Raw genomic sequence first — 21439 nt, 5'->3', positions numbered from 1 at the left:
AATTAGGTGGACTATATAACTTCTATATTAGTTAATAACCTTTAATAGCAGTTTAGTTTTAGAGTACCTTTATTTCAGATCTGTTTAATAAAATTTTCAGGTGCTCTAAAAGCAGATAAAGAAGGTAATGCAAATTAGTAGCAAACAACTGATAATGACATTTTTGATTGGAAAAGCATGATGATTTCAATAAAGAAAATAAAATTCAACCATATGGAAATTTACTTCCCCAAGTACCACCAATCTCTTGTAATTCATATTTGGGTAAGCCTACTTTAACTGTTTTAAAATATTAATGGATTTTTTTAATGATATTTCTAGACGGTCCGCATGGCTTGATGTGAGTGAGTTAGTATTTACTGCTCTTTGTATATGTCATGACTGTGTTATTTACCTTTATTGTAATAATTGGCCTGTGACTAAATTTTATATTTTTAAATCATCTAAAGCTTCCACTGCTCTTAAATATTTATGTACATTTAGTTTTGTTTTTATTATTTTTTTTTTGTGTGTAGTAGCGTCTTTTGGTTGTTGGCCTTAGCTTACATACAAAAAAATTCTTTCTTATGAAAAACACATTTAAAATCTTCATTATTATAAAATTTTACCGGCTTTCTAAGAAGTTACTAACATGGTTGATTTTATTACAGATTATACTACAAAAAAACATTTTGGGGATGGTGTATAAAGTGTAACTTTTTATGATATGGATGATGAAAGACTTATTGAACAATGTTTGGCTTCAAATAACGTAGCAACAGAATGCCAAGTTGTAGACGTCAATGGAACTGCAAATTCAGGTAAAAACTAATTCAGTCACCATGACATTACTTTCTTTCACTTATTTCAATCATTATCTCAGTTCCAATGATAATTTCAAAATTTTTCTGTTGATGGTGAGTCCTGCTCTTTTCAGCACCTTTGGCTCCAAACTGAATACATTTAAAAAATTTTAAATAGAGCATTTATATAAATAACTATAATACAAAATAGAATTCATTTGAAAAGATTTACACCTTTTAGTTAAGTTTGTAAATTATCCACGGCATGAAAGTGACTAACTGATCATTGCCTACTACTTTTATGATATAACAACCAACCGGTGGGGTAATATCCAGTCTAATTTCTAGCTCTTTCAGCATTCTGATTGGGCACTACCAACTACTGCCATCTGCCTCTACATTTAGAGCTTTGTTGCTGTCTACTCAGCAGTAATGATATTTTTCTCTTTTCAAAAATATCAATATGCATTTTCTTTGCATAAAAGAAAATGCATGGGCTGCCTTTACTTCTCCAGCATCTCTGTATTTGTACAGTTTGAATAACCATCAATTGAGTTGTCATGTGAGCTTTAATAGAAGTAAGATATTGATATAATATCTTTACATAACGGAACATGTCATTACATAGGTATGCTTGTGTGAGCACTAGCTCATATTGTTGATATTGTAGAGAATAAACACAGAAAAAAATGTTATGAGTATTCATGAAAAGTGTTGGAGACATGAGAATGGAGAGTTCCAGTTACATTGTCTTTTCTAATTCATTGTTCATTTTGTTTCAAATAAAATTGTCTGTAATAACGTTGATGATGATGAGCAACCACTGTGCTGTGGTGATACAACTTTCAATATCTCATCTTTGGAAATGACACCAAGCAGGGATGAAACAAATGTGGATATAAATACCCCAATGAAATTAATAATTTCACCTCTTCATTTGTCACTTTATCCACCCATCTGATTTTTTAACATTCTCCTATAGCACCACATTCAAAAGCTTCTAATCTTTTCTTCTCAGGTACTCTAATCATCCAAGTTTCACTTCCATATAAAGCGATGCTCCAAAGATGTACTTTAAAAAATCTTTTCCTGACATTTAAATTAATTTTTGATGTAAACAAATTATATTTCTGACTGAAGGCTTGTTTCACCTGTGCTAGTCAGCATTTTATGTAGCTCCTGCTTCGTCCATCTTTAGTAATTCTACTTCCCAATTAACAAAATTCTTCTACCTTTATAATCTTTTCTCTTCCTATTTTCACATTCAGAGGTCCATCTTTATTATGTCTACTACATTTCATTACTTTCGTCTTGTTCTTGTTTATTTTAATGCAGTAGTTCTTGCGTAGGACTTCATCCATCCCGTTCATTGTTTCTTCTAAATCGTTTTTAGAATTTTCTCGACTAGAATTACTATATCATTAGCAAATCGTAGCATCTTTATCTTTTCAGCTTGTACTGTTACTCCGAATCTAAATTGTTCTTTAACATCACTAACTGCTAGTTCTATATAAAGATTAAAAAGTAACGGGGGATAGGGAACATCCTTGTCAGACTCCCTTTCTTATTATGGCTTCTTTCTTATCTTCTTCAATTATTACTGTTGCTGTTTGGTTCCTGTAAATTTTAGCAATTGTTCTTCTATCTCTGTATTTGAACCTAATTTTTTTAATATGTTGAATATTTTATTCCAGTCTATGTTATCGAATGCCTTTTCTAGGTCTATAAATGCCAAGTATGTTGGTTTGGTTTTCTTTAATCTTCCTTCTACTATTAATCTACTATACAGAATTCTAGTTAAGATTTTTGATGCATAGTTAGTTAAGCTAATTGTTTTGTATTCTTCACATTTATCTACTCCTGCTTTCTTTGGTATCATGACTATAACACTCTTTTTGAAGTTTGATGGAACTTAGCCTTTTTCATAAATATTACACACCAGTTTGTATAATCTATCAATCGCTTCCTCACGTGTACTGTGCAGTAATTCTACAGGTATTCCGTCTATTCCAGGAGCCTTTCCGCCATTCAAATCTTTTAGTGCTCTCTTAAATTCAGATCTCAGTATTGTTTCTCCCCTTTCATCCTCTTTGACTTCATCCTCTTCCTCTATAACACCATTTTCTAATTCATTTTCTCCATATAACTCTTAAATATATTCCACCTACCTATCGACTTTACCTTTCGTTTTATAAATTGGTGTACCATCTTTGTTTAACACATTATTAAATTTTAATTTATGTACCCCAAAATTTTCCTTAACTTTCTTGTATGCTCCAACTATTTTACCAATGTTCATTTCTCTTTCCACTTCTGAACACTTTTCTTTAATCCTGTCTTCTTTCACTAGTTTTCACTTCCTGTTTATAATATTTCTTAATTGTCTATAGTTCCTTTTACTTTCTTCATCACTAGCATTCTTGTATTTTATACGTTCATCCATCAGCTGCAATATATTGTCTGAAATTCAGGTTTTTCTACTAGTTCTCTTTGTTCCGCCTAAGTTCGCTTCTGCTGATTTAAAAATTTCCTTTTCAACATTCTTCCATTCTTCTTCTATATTTTCTACTTTAACTTTTTTACTCAGACCTCTTGCGATGTCCTCCTTGAAAATCTTCTTTACCTCCTCTTCCTCAAGCTTCTCTAAATTCCACCGATTCATCTGTCAGGTTTTTAAATCTACATTTCATTATCAATCTACATTTCATTATCACTAAGTTATGGTTGCTAACAATATCTGCTCCAGGGTAAGTTTTGCAGTCAACAAGTTGAATTCTAAATCTTTGTTTAACCAAGATATAATATATCTTATACCTTGCAGTATCACCTGGCTTTTTTCATCTGTATATTCTTCTATTATGATTTTTAAACTGGGTGGTGGCAATTACTAAAGTATAGTTCGTGCAAAACTCTGTAAGTTGGTCCTTTCTTTCATTCCTTTTACCCAGCCCGTATTCACCCACTATCTTTCCTTCCTTGCCTTTTCCAATGTTTGCATTCCAATCTCCAACTATTATTAAATTTTCATCCTCTTTTATGTTTTTAATTGTTTTGTCAATTACTTCGTATACACACTCTTCCTCATCATCATCATGGGCACGTGTAGGCATATAGACAATCCTTGTCGGTTAAGGTTTCGAGTTTATCCTTATTACAGTGATTCTATCGCTTTACATTTTGAAATACTCTACTCTCTTCCCTGTCTTCTTGTTCATTACAAAACTTACTCCTGCGTGCCCATTATTTGAGCTGAGTTAATTATTGTAAAATCACATGACCTGAAGTCGTTTTCCTCTTCCCACCTCACCTCACTAATTCCTACTACATCTACATTTATCCTATCCATTTCCCTATTTAAATTTTCTAACCTACCAACCTTTTTTAGACTTCTAATATTCCACACTCCAACTCGTAGAATGTTATATTGTAATTTTCTGGTGACCCCTTCCTTAGTTGTTCCCACCCAGAGATCCGAACGCAAAATTTGAACAGAAACATTGTAATTATGTTCCTGTATTTGGCTGTTAATCATGGCATCAAAATAGCACATTGTTTTCTTGAAAAGGGGCATACACAAAATGAGGGGGATAGTGTCACAGTAGCATATTGAGCGTGTATCAAAAAATGTATCCATTTATGTTGTAGATCAATGGTAAGCAAGAATGGCGTGTAGAAAATCTCTATATCATGTAACTGAAATGGAATAGTTCTATGACTTTTGGATACTGAGAACTGAGATATCCAACAGATTGGAGATACAGTAAAGTGGCAGAAAATAAAAGTACTTATGATTCAGTCACAAAACCCAAAGACTGTATTTTTTAAATATAAATATAATGAAAGCAATTTCAAGGAAATTAATATTGAGTCTCAAACAAGAAAAAAATTGGAGGGGTTAGCTCATTGAAAATTGCAGGTTCTTCTCCATCAAACCTGTTTACCAATTAGTACCAAAAAATGTAAGGATCTAAAAGCTGTTTGCAAAATCATGATAATACCAATGGCAACAATCATTACTATCAAAATTTGAAACATTGTAACAATGTGGAAGATGTCTAAAAACCAAGGTGAAGTAAAGCTTCTTACAATAATGTTTCTATAATTTTATTTCCCTATGTATGTTTGCTTTTATTTTCCAATGTTTTTTATTGAATATCATTGTAATCCTCAAGTTTTTTTAATGTTGTAATGTGAATGTTTCACATATTATGTGATTAGAATTATTGGTAAGAAATTACAAAACTAACTGTAGAAATTAAAAAATTCTTCTGATCATTTAGTGTATTTTTGTAATTCTTTATGTTATATTTTGTGTTCTGTATTTTTTTTAAACTTTTAAATTTTTTTGTATTTTTAGTTTCAGTTTTTACGAAGCAAGTTTCCATTTTATTTTTTTTATGTTAGTAAACACATATTAATACAGTAAAAAATTATGTGCAATGTATTGGTATTGTTATTAATAAAAATTGTTTCTTATAATTTTTGTGTTTTTTTTTCTTCCACCCAATTTGGGTCAAAGAATTAAAAAAGTCAGGTAGTTTGTTGTATAGTATTATAATTTTATTATTAATAATTCTATAGTGTTTTTTAAAGAAATATTTTTTTTTTTTTTTGTCTTCAGTCATTTGACTGGTTTGATGCAGCTCTCCAAGATTCCCTATCTAGTGCTAGTCGTTTCATTTCAGTATACCCTCTACATCCTACATCCCCAACAATTTGTTTTACATACTCCAAACGTGGCCTGCCTACACAATTTTTCCCTTCTACCTGTCCTTCCAATATTAAAGCGACTATTCCAGGATGCCTTAGTATGTGGCCTATAAGTCTGTCTCTTCTTTTAACTATATTTTTCCAAATGCTTCTTTCTTCATCTATTTGCCGCAATACCTCTTCATTTGTCACTTTATCCACCCATCTGATTTTTAACATTCTCCTATAGCACCACATTTCAAAAGCTTCTAATCTTTTCTTCTCAGATACTCCGATTGTCCAAGTTTCACTTCCATATAAAGCGACACTCCAAACATACACTTTCAAAAATCTTTTCCTGAGATTTAAATTAATTTTTGATGTAAACAAATTATATTTCTTACTGAAGGCTCGTTTAGCTTGTGCTATTCGGCATTTTATATCGCTCCTGCTTCGTCCATCTTTAGTAATTTTACTTCCCAAATAACAAAATTCTTCTACCTCCATAATCTTTTCTCCTCCTATTTTCACATTCAGTGGTCCATCTTTGTTATTTCTACTGCATTTCATTACTTTTGTTTTGTTCTTGTTTATTTTCATGCGATAGTTCTTGCGTAGGACTTCATCTATGCCGTTCATTGTTTCTTCTAAATCCTTTTTACTCTCGGCTAGAATTACTATATCATCAGCAAATCGTAGCATCTTTATCTTTTCACCTTGTACTGTTACTCCGAATCTAAATTGTTCTTTAACATCATTAACTGCTAGTTCCATGTAAAGATTAAAAAGTAACGGAGATAGGGAACATCCTTGTCGGACTCCCTTTCTTATTAGGGCTTCTTTCTTATGTTCTTCAATTGTTATTGTTGCTATTTGGTTCCTGTACATGTTAGCAATTGTTCTTCTATCTCTGTATTTGAACCCTAATTTTTTTAAAATGCTGAACATTTTATTCCAATCTACGTTATCGAAAGCCTTTTCTAGGTCTATAAACGCCAAGTATGTCGGTTTGTTTTTCTTTAATCTTCCTTCTACTATTAATCTGAGGCCTAAAATTGCTTCCCTTGTCCCTATACTTTTCCTGAAACCAAATTGGTCTTCTCCTAACACTTCTTCCACTCTCCTCTCAATTCTTCTGTATAAAATTCTAGTTAAGATTTTTGATGCATGACTAGTTAAACTAATTGTTCTATATTCTTCACATTTATCTGCCCCTGCTTTCTTTGGTATCATAACTATAACACTTTTTTTGAAGTCTGACGGAAATTCCCCTTTTTCATAAATATTACACACCAGTTTGTATAATCTATCAATCGCTTCCTCACCTGCACTCCGCAGTAATTCTGCAGGTATTCCGTCTATTCCAGGAGCCTTTCTGCCATTTAAATCTTTTAATGCTCTCTTAAATTCAGATCTCAGTATTGTTTCTCCCATTTCATCCTCCTCAACTTCCTCTTCTTCCTCTATAACACCATTTTCTAATTCATTTCCTCCGTATAACTCTTCAATATATTCCACCCATCTATCGACTTTACCTTTCGTATTATATATTGGTGTACCATCTTTGTTTAACACATTATTAGATTTTAATTTATGTACCCCAAAATTTTCCTTAACTTTCCTGTATGCTCCGTCTATTTTACCAATGTTCATTTCTCTTTCCACTTCTGAACACTTTTCTTTAATCCACTCTTCTTTCGCCAGTTTGCACTTCCTATTTATAGCATTTCTTAATTGCCGATAGTTCCTTTTACTTTCTTCATCATTAGCATTCTTATATTTTCTACGTTCATCCATCAGCTGCAATATATCGTCTGAAACCCAAGGTTTTCTACCAGTTCTCTTTATTCCGCCTAAGTTTGCTTCTGCTGATTTAAGAATTTCCTTTTTAACATTCTCCCATTCTTCTTCTACATTTTCTACCTTATCTTCTTTACCTATTATTTACCTACCCTTATTTACCTACTATTCTTTACCTCCTCTTCCTCAAGCTTCTCTAAATTCCACCGATTCATCTGACAACTTTTCTTCAGGTTTTTAAACCCCAATCTACATTTCATTATCACCAAATTATGGTCGCTATCAATGTCTGCCCCAGGGTAAGTTTTGCAGTCAACGAGTTGATTTCTAAATCTTTGCTTAACCATGATATAATCTATCTGATACCTTGCAGTATCGCCTGGCTTTTTCCAAGTGTATATTCTTCTATTATGATTTTTAAATTGGGTGTTGGCAATTACTAAATTATACTTCGTGCAAAACTCTATAAGTCGATCCCCTCTTTCATTCCTTTTGCCTAGCCCGTATTCACCCACTATATTTCCTTTCTTGCCTTTTCCAATGCTTGCATTCCAATCTCCAACTATTATTAAATTTTCATCTCCTTTTACGTGTTTAATTGCTTCATCAATCTCTTCGTATACACACTCTACCTCATCATCATCATGGGCGCTTGTAGGCATATAAACGTTAACAATCGTTGTCGGTTTAGGTTTTGATTTTATCCTTATTACAATGATTCTATGGCTATGCGTTTTGACAAAGAAATATTTTATAATTTTTAAATAATAGAAGATTGCAGTAATGTAAATACACCAAATGTTATAGTAGCAGGAAGAAAGTAATACATAAAGTATACCAAGAAGCAAAAGGAAGTGTAATAATTCAGATTTCAAAAGTTTATTGGTGTAGAACTAACCTAAGTTTTCTTGGGATAGTTCTACAACAAATGTTTAAGTGCAGAAGTAGCCTAAGTCTACTCAAAAGTTAAAAGAAATAATTGAGAAATCACATGAAAAAGTTTGATATCAAAAACATGAATGTAATGTTAAAAACATTTAAGAAATATAAGTTTAAAAATAGGAGATAATTTTTGGACTTAGTATAGTCCTGATTCTAGACAATGGTATAACAACAAAATGGGTGTTTGTGTGTTAGTCCATATTCACAAAAAAAGGATTTTTTTTTATGATGGCTAAATACATATATTTTGTTATACTTCCTCTTCTGAATAATTGTAATTGTGACATGTGTTTTTTTTTTCACAAAATCTCCAAAAGAACAATGTATGGATTAGTAAAGGGATTGTAAAATTTATTTTTACACTAAGAAACTTCTACTATGCAAAATGCTAATGTTATTCGTACTGCTAAAAAAGGTTATATTATGATAATGTATGGGCAGTTATCAAATTTTAAAGTGGATTTGAAAATAAAACGGGTTTTAGGGAAAATTTGTTTACCGATGCAGTAATTTCTCAATTTTTTGGAAAAATATTTTAAATTCTGTTTATAACAAATATACTTTTACTGAAAAATACTTAATTGCTATCACATCAGTGGAGCTGGTTACAGTTGGTTAAAGTCAAACCTTACCCCATCAACAAGCAGTTGAAATCAACTTCTGTGTGCCTGCTGCAATGCACATAGTGGCTAGTGATGGGATCTCTTAAATGAAAAAGTAGTAACAGTTCAATTATTGAAATATCTCAAATTACCAACTGCATCATTCCAATGATGTTCTTGCTTGGAATACTACTACTAATGTAGGTGAATACTACTAATGTTATGAATGATGAGTGAATTTCACACCTTTTAATTTGTCTCTTGCATGGATTTGGTAGATGAATAGGCTGAATAGTAACCACTAATATGAATGATGAGAGAATCTCAACTACTACTTTTTACCTTCGCTGAAGTAAATATTTTAATACACAATTACTAATTCCAGCAACAAGACATATATTTATTTTCTGATGTCATCACTACATCGTCCACTATGCTATATCACCACTCCTACTATTAATTAAGAAAAAAATTTATCCATATTTAAATTCATACTCACCGTGAACTCTTATTTTATCAATTCCAGATCTTAGGAATTAACAGATCCCCACACTATAATCATTCCACTTTATCACTTTTATTAATTACACAAAATATATTAAATAAAATACCAGAACTATATATTGATATATTTTTTAATTAAAAAGGGAAAAATTTGATCTGCACTGCTGTATTCTTAACTACAAAAATAATTATTAATTAAGGTTTATTCAGAAAATCTGATAAATAAAGATGATTAAATCAAGTAAAAATTAAACAAAATAAGAATGTTCTCCATCACTTTCAATTGTCATTCATAACAATGTTTTAAATAGCTTGTGATCTATTTAATATTTTAATTAAAATTATTCACAAAAATACACTTAAATTGAGGTCTTAATTTTTCTTTGTAAATTTAAAAGTTATTAACTTAATAACAGGAAAAAAAAGGTTATAAAAGATAAATCAGTTTAAAATCCCATGAAAAATAATATTGTGTCCAGGTTTTTTTTGGAGATATTCTATTCCTACATAAATTGGTTAACTGTCCAGCCTTAGAAAAAACACCCTTTCTGAGGGCACTGGTATTGCAGGTATACAGGAGTATTTTAAATTTATCTCGTATAATTCAGGTAATAATAAATTTTTTGCAATTCCCAAAATTCCAAAGAATCTTCAGTCTATTTAGGTGTGACATTTCCAAATATTGTCACCGGAATATTTAAAAATATTCCAGTTGTTCCAGGGGTCATTTTTGTTTGCACTTTACATAATTTTTCTTGACAGTTGTTAGGATTTGTTGTGTCTGAGGCTCTAAGATTTTCATCTAATGGAAGAGTATCAATGTCTATTCGCCTCGAATTAATTAAATTTGTAACCTCATCAGTTATCTGTTTTTTGACATTTTTTTCCATTTTCATCTACATCAAATGTGGTTTTTTAAACCTCTTACTGGTAGCACTTTGTCAAATTTTTTCACAATTTTTTAGTTCAAAAATATTTCTTTGTTAAGTCGGGACATTTTTCTTTAATTGAAAGTAAACTTTAATTTTTCAAGTATAAACTCTGTCTTTACAAATAATATAACATTTGAATGTAAAAGTTTGGTTAGCATCCATGTATAAGGTGAATTTAACTTGCGTTATGTTAATGTATTTTTTAATCGCAGATTTCTCAAAACCATATTTTTACACATAAATGATATAAGTAACCAGTAAGGTTATTGAGTTGAAATTTTTACCAGGTGTTTTTGGCTGTAAAGTACACAGATAGACACACAGGATTGTTAGTTTTTCAATGACTGAAAAACATTGTGTAATACAGGGTGATTCAAAGAAACGGGAAGTTTAAAAAATTAAATAACATTAATGAAAATTTTTTTAGAAAATGAATGTTATTTCATGCAATTGTACAAATGTTGCCATTTTAGGATACATACATTTTAGTTTATTTTTTAAAGATGACATCTTCCAAGTGACCTCCTCTTCCACGTAAACACTCACGAAGTCTCTTCGTTAAATTGTTCATGGTTTGACGTAACATCTCGACTGGAATTTCCGCAATTGCTTCTCGGGTCTTTGCCTTCAGTTCTTCCGTTGTAGCAGGTCTACTGTGGAACGCTTTGCTTTTAAGGCGACCCCACAAAAAGTAATCGCAAGCTGAGAGATCAGGCGATCTGGAAGGCCATCTAATGTCACAGTTTCGTGAAATGATATGTTGTCCAAACAATCGGCGTACAGCTGCCATCGATATTCGTGCAGTATGTGACGTTCCGTCTTGTTGAAACCAGGCTGTGTTAAGAATCTGTGGAAATCTCTTTTGTTGTTTCACAACAAAGGTTTCAAGCACGGCTACGTAACGAGCCGACGTCACTGTAATCACAAGACTGTTGTCATCCTCAAAAAAATAAGGGCCTATAACACCGTAAGATGACATAGCACACCACACGGTCGCTTTCTAGCTGTGCAACGGATGCTGGTGTAGCTGCATAGGATTTTCTTGTGCCCGGTATCTGAAATTTTGCTTGTTAACAAATCCACTGAGGTGGAAATGTGCTTTGTCTGACATCCACAGTTCGTGAACAAAATCTTCATTATCGTTTATCTTCTGAAGCGTTACATTACAGAATCGTGCTCGCACAACTGCATCGTTCGGTTTCAGTTCCTGGATGATCCGCAACTTGTACGGATGGTATTGCAAGTTCTTCGCTAACATTCTTCGAACACTTGAACTATGCAATTGTAAAGATGCTGAGAGACGACAGATTGACCGATGTGGACTTTGTGTGACAGCATCTTGTAAAGCTTGAACGTTCTGTAGTGTATGGACGGTTTGCTCACGGCCTGGAGGTTTCTTTTTCATTGCCAAACTGGTTTCCTCAAAATTAGATATCAGTGTTTTAATTGCATCTGGGACGGCACGACTTTGTTAAAATGATGATGAAATTCTCTACGCGCTCCCTCCATACTGTCATTGTTTTTGTAAAACGCTTTGATAGCAAATGCACGTTGCGCACCACTACAAGGATCCATGACAACTAAATGGCAGGTTAGGTTAGAGAGGCTGGCGCTACTTATCAAGTGGTACCAATCGCCCACGGCTACCAACACAACTTTCAAAATTTCCCGTCTCTTTGAATCATCCTGTATAAAAATATTTTTCTAACGTAAAAAATAATGAATCAGAAAACGACTGTGTTAAACGTTGTAAAAAGTTACAAATTATGCGTAAAAAAAATGTAAAGTTTATAAGTTTAAAGATGACTGAGAAAATGGGTCAAATATTAACATGGGGAAGGATGGGATGTGGGTTTCGAACCTCCCCTCAAAGGTAAATGTAGTCAGTAGATTGTAATTTGGTTCAAAGCAATGATAGAAAATGAGTTTGACTGCTAGTTGCAGCAAGAAACATTAAAATGTTTCATTTTTTTATTGGAGGAAAATATTATTTTCATGTTTTTTTTCTGGTGATCTAGATCACCAGAGTTACTTCCCCTGAATATTTTTCTTTGGGTTTACTTGCAGAAAAATGTTTCACGCATACCATATCTCAAATATACCTTTTGATTTGACTCATCAGTCACGTGACTGGTTTGATGCTATTCCCCGTTCCACTTTGCTTTTGTGTTAAATTTTAACCTCAACATATTTACTACAACCTACATACTGAATTATATGTTTCATTTATCCAGTTTTTTGCCATCTGCATGTTACAAAGTTTAATCATAAAATTAGGTAAACATAGTTTACTTAATATGTGACTCTAGCTAATGTTTTTTTTTAAAATTGTCACAAATCTTGATCAGCTCTTATTCATCTTAAGATCTTTTCAGTTAGGATTTTTCTAACATTAGACTCATCTTATTAACATTTTCCTGTAATCCCTTATTTGAAAATTACCTGTTTTTCCTTTATTTTATCTTTTACCTTTCACTATCATGAACTGCTACACTCCCCATAAATATTTTAAAGAATTTCTTTCTAATACTTTGTCTATATTTGATTCCAGTAGAGTTCTATTGGTTGACTGACTACCCGTTTCTTTAAAACCAGTGAAGCTCATATACTGATTAGCTGCCTAGATACCACGATTGAGTTCTTTAACAAGTCTGCAAAAACTGGTTTCATAGTAGATGACTACATGTGAGTGATAACTATGTACAGAAAATAGTAGCGGCCTATAAACTTAAGGTTATAAACAAAGAAGTAAGGTAAAATGCCACTGGCTGAAACCACGTTTAATAAACCAGTTCCTCCTATAGATTACCAAAGTTAAATTACATTGAATTCAATTTTATTGCTGTTGAAGTTTTATTATTCATTATGATGGCTGACTTTTTCAATGACTAAAGCAAAAATATCTTTTAGCCTTTGGATGGCCACTTGTCTAAAAGTTAATTCAAAATCTTATCTCACTCTTTCAGTCTTCTGCTCAAGCAACAGGATAACATCCTATGAATAAAATTAAAAAAAATAATAGAGACGCTGTAAAATAGTAGTACATATATAAAATGTCTTCTTTTTCTTATAGTAATCAATCCTAAAATTGGTTTACAGCAGTCTTCCTCCTCCTGACAGTTCTTGTGCTAATCTATTTTTCCCATTTACATTTTATACCCAACATCGTGTGTGGTTCCTCTTTTGCTGTTAACAATGATTGCAAATATTTCCTATTTCCGACCATACTAAACAACATATTTAGTAGACTTGGGCTTACAAATACGTATTACTGTTCGACACGATTGGCTACACCTGGCTCCACTTACTTGACTAAAAAAATATATATCAGAAATGAGGGACGGTCACCTCGTAGTGGTGTTTGCGGGTAACGTAGAAAACCGGACAAACCGCGGACAAAATACATTTTACCTGCCCTTTGTATGGAAAACCAGCTATATTAGGAGGTGAATGTACCTTGTTTTTATTTTCTTTAATGTTTTTTAGTCAAGTAACTGGAAACAGATGCGCAGCAGTTTTGTCATATGGTTAACAGTGGCAATGGCTGTGTTGGTTGAGCCGTCATGCCCCTTAAAAACTCAAAATAAAAAAAACCAGAAAGTGGTTTTTAGATATTATCTGTTAAGTTTTTGCAAGACCAAAACTGCTGAATATGTTGTTTAGTATAGTCGGAAATAGGAAAATTTACAATGATTGTTAAGAATCTTTGAACTCTTTGAGGGTCAAATTTGGAAAAATTTTGAAATTGGTTTTTCATTCACATAAGATTTACACACCAAAAATCTGATATCTTCATTTGTTACCAAGAAATTAAAAAAATAGCTGAATTTAAAAAAAAATTCAAAATCCTTTTTAACTTTTTAAACTTGGAATTTCAAAACATCTAGAAATTGTTTTTTAGATATTCACATGAAGATTACACACACTAAAAATTCAGGTAGATTTTTTAATTTGCTACTGAAAAATTCAAAAGAAGTAAATTTCATTGTTGCTCCATTTTAACCCTTAAACTCAAAATTTCTTTTTTAGTGTGTACTTACTCCATAAGAAAAATGTGTTTACAAATTTTTATCAATTTATCTTCAGTAGCTTTTGCTGGTCGTTTATTATGAATAATTCACATGTTGTTTTATATATATAGATTGCAGTTTTATAATATAATACAGTATAAACAAAAAATTAAGAAAGCAACTGATGGAGATATTTGTTTGGAGTGTTTTTCTATATAGCAGTGAGGCATGGATCTCATAGGGGTAGAAGGAAAAATGAGAAGAAGAAGAAATTTTATATAATATGTACTACTTACTATAATTTTTGTTATACATTTATTTTGTGGATAATTACCCAATTTAACTTAAATAAACAAAAAAAAAAAAATAATTCTGAACAGAAGACTTGAGAAAAGTGACAGATTCTGAATTAACTTTAGACTAGTGCAGTAAAGGACCACCCAAAAAGCTGAAAGATTTTTTTTGTTAGTTTTATTAATTGCTCTAACTATTAAAAAAGTCAATTGTTGTTATGAATAATAAAATTCCACCAGCATCCAATGAAATATATATATATATATATATATAAATAGAATTAATATTATTTAACTTTGGTGATAGGAGAAATTGGTTTATTAAATGTGGTTTCAGCCATTGGAATTTATCTTACATCTTTCTTTACAACCTTCAGTTTCTAGGCTGCTACTCCCTGAGAGGTTTTACAGAATCATCAGGCTTTAGATGCAGTTTCCAGTTTTAAACAGGCTACTAAGACACTTTATACTACTACTACTTACATTCTCAAAAAAAAATAATTTTCTCAAAAAAAAAGCCTAACTTATTAATTTCCATCATGTTAATAATTTGCGTAAACTTAAAATATTTATTGATTTTATTGCAATATTTACAATTTCATAAAATGACAACAAATGCGATTATTTTTGATCTGAGATCAAACCAACAATAAAGTTGAAACCTTTTTAATTCATTTAAGAGGAGGTGGTACAGGCTATATCGCTAATGTAATCTTGCAAACTTTTAAGTACACTTTTCTCAAAAAGTATTTAAGATAGTTTTTTTGATTCATAAACCAAGTTATTTAGCATAACTCTCTCTATTCACTGGCTATTATATTTGGATACTTAAGCAAACATTTGTTAATTTTTTAAATGGCAGAAAGGCTCCTGGAATAGACGGAATACCTGTAGAATTACTGTGCAGTGCAGGTGAGGAAGCGATTGATAGATTATACAAACTGGTGTGTAATATTTATGAAAAAGGGGAATTTCCGTCAGACTTCAAAAAAAGTGTTATAGTAATGATACCAAAGAAAGCAGATAAATGTGAAGAATACAGAACAATTAGTTTAACTAGTCATGCATCAAAAATCTTAACGAGAATTCTATACAGAAGAATTGAGAGGAGAGTGGAGGAAGTGTTAGGAGAAGACCAATTTGGTTTCAGGAAAAGTATAGGGACAAGGGAAGCAATTTTAGGCCTCAGATTAATAGTAGAAGGAATAGTAAAGAAAAACAAACCAACATACTTGGCATTTATAGACCTAGAAAAGGCATTCGATAACGTAGACTGGAATAAAATGTGCAGCATTTTAAAAAAATTAGGGTTCAAATACAGAGATAGAAGAACGATTGCTAACATGTACAGGAACCAAACAGCAACAGTAACAATTGAAGAACATAAGAAAGGGAGTCCGACAAGGATGTTCCCTATCTCCGTTACTTTTTAATCTTTACATGGAACTAGCAGTTAATGATGTTAAAGAACAATTTAGATTCGGAATAACAGTACAAGGTGAAAAGATAAAGATGCTACGATTTGCTGATGATATAGTAATTTTAGCCGAGAGTAAAAAGGATTTAGAAGAAACAATGAACGGCATAGATGAAGTCCTACGCAAGAACTATTGCATGAAAATAAACAAGAACAAGACGAAAGTAATGAAATGTAGTAGAAATAACAAAGATGGACCGCTGAATGTGAAAATAGGAGGAGAAAAGATTATGGAGGTAGAAGAATTTTGTTATTTGGGAAGTAGAATTACTAAAGATGGACGAAGCAGGAGCGATATAAAATGCCGAATAGCACAAGCTAAACGAGCCTTCAGTAAGAAATATAATTTGTTTACATCAAAAATTAATGTAAATGTCAGGAAAAGATTTTTAAAAGTACATCTTTGGAGCATCGCTTTATATGGAAGTGAAACTTGGATGATCAGAGTACCTGAGAAGAAAAGATTAGAAGCTTTTGAAATGCGGTGCTATAGGAGAATGTTAAAAATCAGATGGGTGGATAAAGTGACAAATAAAGAGGTATTGCGGCAAATAGATGAAGAAAGAAGCATTTGGAAAAATATAGTTAAAAGAAGAGACAGACTTTAGGCCAATACTAAGGCATCCTGGAATAGTTGCTTTAATATTGGAAGGACAGGTAGAAGGAAAATATTACGTAGCAGGCCACGTTTGGAATATGTAAAACAAATTGTTAGGGATGTAGGATGTAGAAGGTATACTGAAATTAAACGACTAGCACTGGATAGGGAATCTTGGAGAGCTGCATCAAACCAGTCAAATGACTGAAGACAAAAAAAAAAATTTTTTTATTTACCCAATTTTTTGTTTTTGCCATAAAAAATACTGAAAAACTTTTTGTGGTTAGAACAACTAGAAAGTAGTCAGCACATTTAAAATGTTCTAATAAAGTTGTGACAGAAATTTTATCATCTTCCTCTAAGTAGTTTTTGAGAAAAGCGTACCTAAGTATTAAAAAAAATCTCCGGAAAACACTTAATAAAAATTATGTACTTTAAAATAAGCCAGGCCCATATACTGAGTCATTGGGGTCATCTTCATCATCTTCTTTTTTTATTTTCATGATACTACATTTTTATTTTACTGCATGAAATATCACCTTTTCTTATTCTTGTGTTAAATTTGAAAATATTTACTTTATGATTGGGTTGAATTCCTAGCTGGTTAATACAACTATTCTTCCTAAGCAGCCATCATTAAAATGACAGCATCATATACTTTGAATGGGTCGACTCCAATGAAAATGGTTTTGGGAAGTCTGTTTCAGATAACACTGTTGAATGACACATTGGGATTTTGGGTGTTGCCATGTAAACATTTCCATAAAAGAACTCTGCGGTCTTTTGATTTTTGTAAAAATTATTTATGTAAAAATATTGTGCAAACTTGTCTTCTCATATTTTCTAAATTTTCTGATTTTCATCAAATACCAAAACCATAATCATTCTGTAAGCTAGTTTTTTCCTTAACAGTCAACCTTCCAGCACCAGAAGTTTCTATCATCAACTTTATCTTTTATTTCCCTTTTGTTTATCTTTATGCAACCGTCCCAAACGTGATCCCATTTGCTTTTGTATGCACCTAAAGTACTCCATTTTTTCATTGGGAACATCATCACATACAGCTTTCTTTTGATTACCTAAGTAAAGGCTTTGTTATCACCATTACCCAGGTATTTTGTATATCTAACATTATTATTCACAGTTTATTATCAAATGTGGCCACTGCACTGGCAACTTCCAGATAGCTCTGAAACATAGACTCTGCTAACTCCAGATAGTTTCATCCTAGAAGTACTGCTTTCTTTATGTTTTTCCAGTTTTTCATTATAATTTTTTAAATTTTCACACTGCTGGCAGTATTTCAACATCTATAACCTTTCCAGTGTCAACATTAGTAGATGAAACGACACAATTCAAATTCTTGTGGCTCCTTTTTTGCCAAGTTCTATCTAATGCCACAGCTATATCTATCTGTACAGTTACCATTTCCCTTTACAGCCTCCTGAAATGATTTCTTCCTTCACATTTCAGCACAGAATTTTGTTTTATCACAAGTAAGGTTATTAAATTTGGTGGGAGGTTTTGAAAGATCATTTTTTACAGAAAACCTATCCAGCATCATGACATTTTCTGATGCATCGCATTCTATAAACTAAACAAACATTTACTTTATACACTTCAGTTTCTGCAAATAATTTTTTTTTCAAGAAACTAATTACTGTAGTTGTACTTGCATTGCTTGAAGTTTGATATAACCTAGAAATGTCACCGTTTGAACTTAGTCTAAACTAGCACTTAGTTAAATATGAACACTTACTTGGTTTTTTTTTTACCTCTTCCTGGATCACCTACATGTTTTTAAAATATGTATTTGGATTGTCACAAAAATTTTTTTAGTTAACCATAAAAACAAAATAACACGAATTATCAACTCAAAAGAAATTGATATTCAATGTCACTGCTTACTTGAAGCTGCAATAATAATTCTTGTAATTATGCCAGAAAATAATGAAAATCTTTTGGAGGACAAAAGTATCACCAAATATGATCCCAAATATATAAGTAGGTTTTTTCTAAAAATGTATACTTCAGATAAGTGGAAAATGCAAAAAATGAAAATAAAAATTTCCAAACTTTGTGTACCACCTCTCCTAGAAACAGTACTTCCTTTCAGACCAAAACTCAGGTGCTCTTTTAATTTTTGCATTAATTCCAAAGAACACTTAGGAAGAAAATGTTCAGATTGTTTGGTTAATGTAATTCATATAATAATTTTAAAGTCAAACTGTTTATGAAGGTAAGAAACCATATTTATGCCTTCTACGATTATTGCAGCTCAATAATTTGTATAAATCAAAAGCTAATGGGTATATAAATTTTGGCAAAGTCTGCTGTAAATTCAAATAAATTACTTGTACTGAAGCATCGTTTACTAACTCATAGTACTCAGAAGTTTTGAATTAATTGAAACTATATCCAAAGCTGAAATTTTTTGTCTTTTTTTTGAAGATTTGTTTGTGCCATTTTCTATTTTCATTTAGAATCACAAATCTTATACATAAAAAAAAAAAACTTCAAACGATATTATTATACCATTTTTTAACGTTTCTCTGTATTTTATCTTCTGGAAAAATTGGAAATTTTCCTGTAGCAAACTTAAAGTACATATAAAAAAAAACTATAATCTTTTTATATCACTTTCTAAACACACTCAGTTGTGGTGTAAAGCCTACTGTAGTGAGGGAGATGCTTTGGGAAGATTATAAGTGTGACTATGAACTGTTAATGGCTTCACTTGAAATGTAGTTATATCTGTTACCATCTCCCCTTTTATCTAAGGATGGTGTGCTCGACTTTGATTCTATATTCTTTGTTATATTATTTTCTCTTTCTCTGTAGTTTTGTAAGCCAGGAATACTCAATATTTCAAAAAATTTCCTGCAGTTTTTTTAAATTTTCCTACAAGGTAAATCTACTTTCATAATAATCATAGATTCTCTATGTTACTACATCCCTACCATCAACAAATTTTTCTTTGCTGATATTTTAATTTTATTAATTATATTTCTAAAGAGCTGAGATATAGTTTCCTACCTTGTGTGGATTATAGAGGATAATAAACTTTATTTTAAAAATTTGAGGAAATTACTTATCAAGAATCAGTAGAGAATCATTGTATGGGTATTTCTACTATTAAACTAGTGTAAAAAGTAATGTTGATTTGTGTTAGAAGGTGACACTATTAACATTTTTAATGAATCTTTAGTGGAATATCTAATGAGGTTATCAGTAGCACTGATACGTGAATGAAAGAATGATGCAGAATTATCATAATTAGTTTAATTCTCCCACTTCACTTAAATCCTGTAAATTATTATAAGCTTAGTAAATGTATGTATATATATATATATATATATATATATATATATATATACACACACACACACGAGTTTAATGTCTCTAAAACCAGGTAAATATTTAGGTATTGATAAGATCTTTTCTAAGTAAATTATATTCAGTGACCTCTTTGTCTTCTGTTATGTGTAAAAAATTTCCTTCTGCTCTGAAATTGGCAAAAATTATTCCAGTTCATAAATCAGGATCTGTTCATAAATCAGTTTATTCAAAATTGCTATAAAAAGCAATTAAAATAATTTGTGGATAAGTTATATTTCTTTTGCAGATGATATTGCTCTAGTACATTTGTCTAAGGATCTTGGCAGGTCAGACTAATCTGGAATGCATTAAAAACCAAATATCTAAATTTTTCTTTATTGTCTGTTTCCAGGTTATTAGCTCCATTAATATACCATAATGTTGATTGTGCTCATATTTGATCTCAGTGTGACAGTTCAGTCATATCAAAGGTAAATTTTATTAAATTATTGGGGTGGATGATAGATGACAAATTATCAAAGAATTTGCATATACAGAGTTTGAAGAGAGAAATTTTTGTAGCATTAAAAAATGTTATAAATTTTTTCCAGTAAATGTTTTTCGTCATATTTACTTTGCTTCTCATTCATTCGAAATTAAATCATGGATTGGATTGCTGGGGGTCAACCTATCTCAGTGATCTTCATCTGATTATAATTTTGCAGAAATTTATTTTACAGGTAATGTGTGGTGCGAATAGAACATTCTTTCCCTGTTTTTCTTTTTTTAGAAAATGTTCCATTAGATCTCTTTCTTTATAAGATGCTTCTAATCTTTGACAATGGAAGTGATAATTCCAGGGTGGGGATAACTAAGGGTGAAAGCTATTATAAAACTAGGCAGATTTTTACATGAAATATTACTGTTCCAAGGCTTTACTGTATGTTGTTTAAAATAATTTTCTTTTTGTAACACCTAAGTTTTTAATTGCCTTCCTGGTAATGTAAGAAGTACCTGTAACATGAATCAGTTTAAATTTAACTTAAAGGAATGGATTTTGTGCTTGACAATCGATGAGGTGGAAGCACTGTGTATTCAGTGGTGATTTAATCTAAATGTAAGATTTGCTAATTTTAATATGATCTTAATATATTTATATTCATACCTGGTTGGTGACAATAGTGTGTGCTTAGGTGTGCATGTGAGAGAAAAAAATAACTGAAGAAAACTGGGTGTGTGTAAGAGGTTATTATTTTTTTTTAATGTGTTTCTAATTATTATTACTTCGTTTCTTTGTAGGTAATATATTTTCATATGCAACTATAGTAATATCTTTATCAAGATATTAATTTATTTACATATTAATATGATTAAATATCAGTGCGTGCTAAATTAATTACCTAAGTGCTTTATATTTTATATAATTCATTGTATTTTTATTACTTGTCTTTTGTGTGTATGTATTCATGTTATAGTTGAAAATAAATTAATT

At 31.3% G+C, this 21439-nt stretch overlaps 1 protein-coding gene across 8 annotated transcripts in view; it reads left to right on the top strand.

Moving 5' to 3' along the window:
* The window catches only part of LOC142327594 (uncharacterized), a 105071-nt gene that overhangs the window by 69574 nt on the left and 14058 nt on the right, over positions 1-21439 (top strand). For 6 of the 8 annotated variants that reach the window (XM_075370777.1, XM_075370775.1, XM_075370773.1 and 3 more), the window contains 3 exons: positions 101-264; positions 651-800; positions 20360-20438. The gene's annotated coding sequence lies outside the window, so the exon portion shown is untranslated. The remainder of the gene's footprint in view (positions 1-100; positions 265-650; positions 801-20359; positions 20439-21439) is intronic. The other 2 variants (XM_075370781.1, XM_075370780.1) reach the window with 1 other exon arrangement.

This window comes from Lycorma delicatula, chromosome 7 (genome assembly GCF_047948215.1).
Source record: "Lycorma delicatula isolate Av1 chromosome 7, ASM4794821v1, whole genome shotgun sequence".
Classification (NCBI taxonomy): Eukaryota; Metazoa; Arthropoda; class Insecta; order Hemiptera; family Fulgoridae; genus Lycorma; species Lycorma delicatula.
The sequence above is the reverse complement of the archived record's forward strand: the minus strand, read 5'-3'. Positions and strand labels throughout refer to the sequence as shown.